Genomic DNA, 2,500 nt, shown 5'->3' with positions numbered 1-2,500 from the left:
TATAATATAATATAATATAATATAATATAATATAATATATATAAATATAATATAATATAATATGATATAATATAATATAATATAATATGATATAATATAATATAATATAATATAATATAATGTAATATAATATAATGAAACTGTTAAAACCAGTAAGCTCCTGTGTGCATGTATACTGGTATATCGGGCTGAAAAGACAAAACGTTCCTTTGAAGGTTTCTGTGGTCTAAATGTTTGTGAAGCTATAAACTCTGTTCTGAAACATTATTAAAGCTGCATTAATAGATTCTGAACTATGTGTTTTCAGCTGAACAATAAACTCAATATCTGACATATTATCAGCTGATAGAGCAGCTAATATAGATAACATGTTAGCTATATTAGCTAATCCTAACCCTAACATCCACACAGCAACATTTCCAGTAAATATCCAGGTTCAGTGTTACTAACATTAACCCTTCATGTAGATAATCTATAATTATAATATATTTAGTTCCATCTGATGAACTTTGAGCTGCTACAGCAGGCTAATGCTAATGCTAATGCTAAAGCTAATGGTAACTCCAGGATGTCAAAGAGCCGTTTCATCAACAGAGTTACAAACATACAAACAGACATAAAATAAATTTAACCAGCAGCTTTATTTCTGCATCGTTTTGTTTCTGCTGCTGTTCAAACTCAGAGAGTTCAGCTCTAAACTCTAAACTCTCTGAGACGAGATGATGCTCTGCTCACATGAAACATGAATGAACAAAAGAATGAAGATTTATGACTCAATAATGAACCTTCATAACTCTTATTAATCCAGATAAAACTACATCATGTCTTTACTGTTAGAAACTTAAAATACTCAAAGACGTTTATTCTACGTGGAGAAAACGTTTCTTCAGGACGTCTGATCTCAAACAATCAAAGAGAAACATTTCTGTATGAAAAAAGTGCTCATCTGTTTTTCACAGAGAAACTCTGAGACGTATTTGAAGTGTTTTTACAGTCGGGTCCAGATGGAGGTTTATTGAACCAAAACCAGATCAGACCTGATGTTCATTAGAAGGAGAAACTGACGCTCAAACATCTGTATTTCAAACATGAACACGTCTGCTAAAAAGCAGTTTGACCTGAGTTTAATATTCCAGTGTTAAGTTCATGAGGTGGACGGGCAGTCCACGCCTCTACTTGAAGAGTTTACCAACTTTTATGTAAACAGTGTCTCGGCTCTTGTCAATCAGATGTAACTGTCTTTTTATTTGTTGGGCAGAAACTAAAATCCCAGCAGGTCTGAATCGAAGGCAACTGGACTTGTTTGAAGATGTTTCTTCTCTCATCCAGGAAGCTTCTTCACTTCTAACTGACTGATGAAGAGTCGCAGGTATTTAACCTCTGTGGGTCGTTATCAAGGTCACTGATTCCATCTGGTTCGTTAGTGCTGCTGTAACGACATGTTGTCATTAGAGTGGTTGGAGGTCACCTGAGGTCAGATGTGATTGGTTGTTAAGTCTCCTGGGAAGAGGTGAAAGGTCAGGACACCTCTATTCAACCTGATCTGCTGCTCCGTCTCTCTGGTGACTAATGTTTTATTACATCACTTAATGTCCTTTCTGTTTCCCATGAACATATTTAATGATTCCTGGTTGTATTAATAGACCTGATCAATGATATGAAGATCATCATTTTATTAGTAACATCAGTATCAGTCTGTGGCAGCTACATCAGCTGCTGTCCACCAGTGTTAGTATTTCTTTATATTTGGTCACATTTTAACTCCCATTTTCAATAAATGACACATTGGGCCTGTTTTAATGATCTAAGCACAAGTACATTTAGGATGAGTCCAAATCCACTGCTGCTAGTTTAACAGTGAATAAAATGTTTGCAGCACCAGGCGGTTCATAAGGGTTCTACTTATTCTCTTAATTAATCATTAGTGTGTTCTGGGCGTAACATGCAATAAACCAGTCAGAGTCATCTTTCATTCCCATTAAAAGCCAGGTGTGTTTGCAGCTTGGCAGATTGCTGTTATAACAGTTATTAGCTGTTTAAACAACGAGGGAGCTGGACGGGAAAATGACAACTGCATCAGTGTTAAACCAGCAGAGACACTTGTGTTGCACTAAGCGCCGCTATGCGCCGGGTGTAAGATAGTACCCATAATCCTCTGCTCTATGTGTGTATTTATCATGTGGTTGGGAACTGGTTCTCAGGCTTCTTCCTGGTCAGCTGACATCTGGGAACCAGTAAAACCACAGGTTGGATCTGTTTGGTTATGTTGTGTTAAGTTGAAGCTTTAGTTTCATTATTGATTAGTTGACCTCCTCTAAATTTGGGTCCTAATTTCTCTGATTAGTTTCTTATGTTTTTGTCACTTGTTATCAAATTTTTCATGTTATTAAAGTGTTGTTGTTTTTTACCCTTTGACCTTTTGACTTTTTAGTTTGCTTATTTTGTTATCAAGATCATATCATTTCTTTTCTGAGCTCAGTGGTCTCATATTATATAATAT

The 2,500-nt window shown here is 35.7% G+C and overlaps 1 protein-coding gene across 1 annotated transcript in view; it reads left to right on the top strand.

Moving 5' to 3' along the window:
- The window catches only part of LOC137174437 (H-2 class II histocompatibility antigen, I-E beta chain-like), a 46,790-nt gene that overhangs the window by 5,287 nt on the left and 39,003 nt on the right, over nt 1–2,500 (top strand). The gene's annotated exons all lie outside the window — the stretch shown is intronic.

Source organism: Thunnus thynnus, chromosome 22 (genome assembly GCF_963924715.1).
Source record: "Thunnus thynnus chromosome 22, fThuThy2.1, whole genome shotgun sequence".
NCBI classification, from domain to species: Eukaryota; Metazoa; Chordata; class Actinopteri; order Scombriformes; family Scombridae; genus Thunnus; species Thunnus thynnus.
The sequence above is the reverse complement of the archived record's forward strand: the minus strand, read 5'-3'. Positions and strand labels throughout refer to the sequence as shown.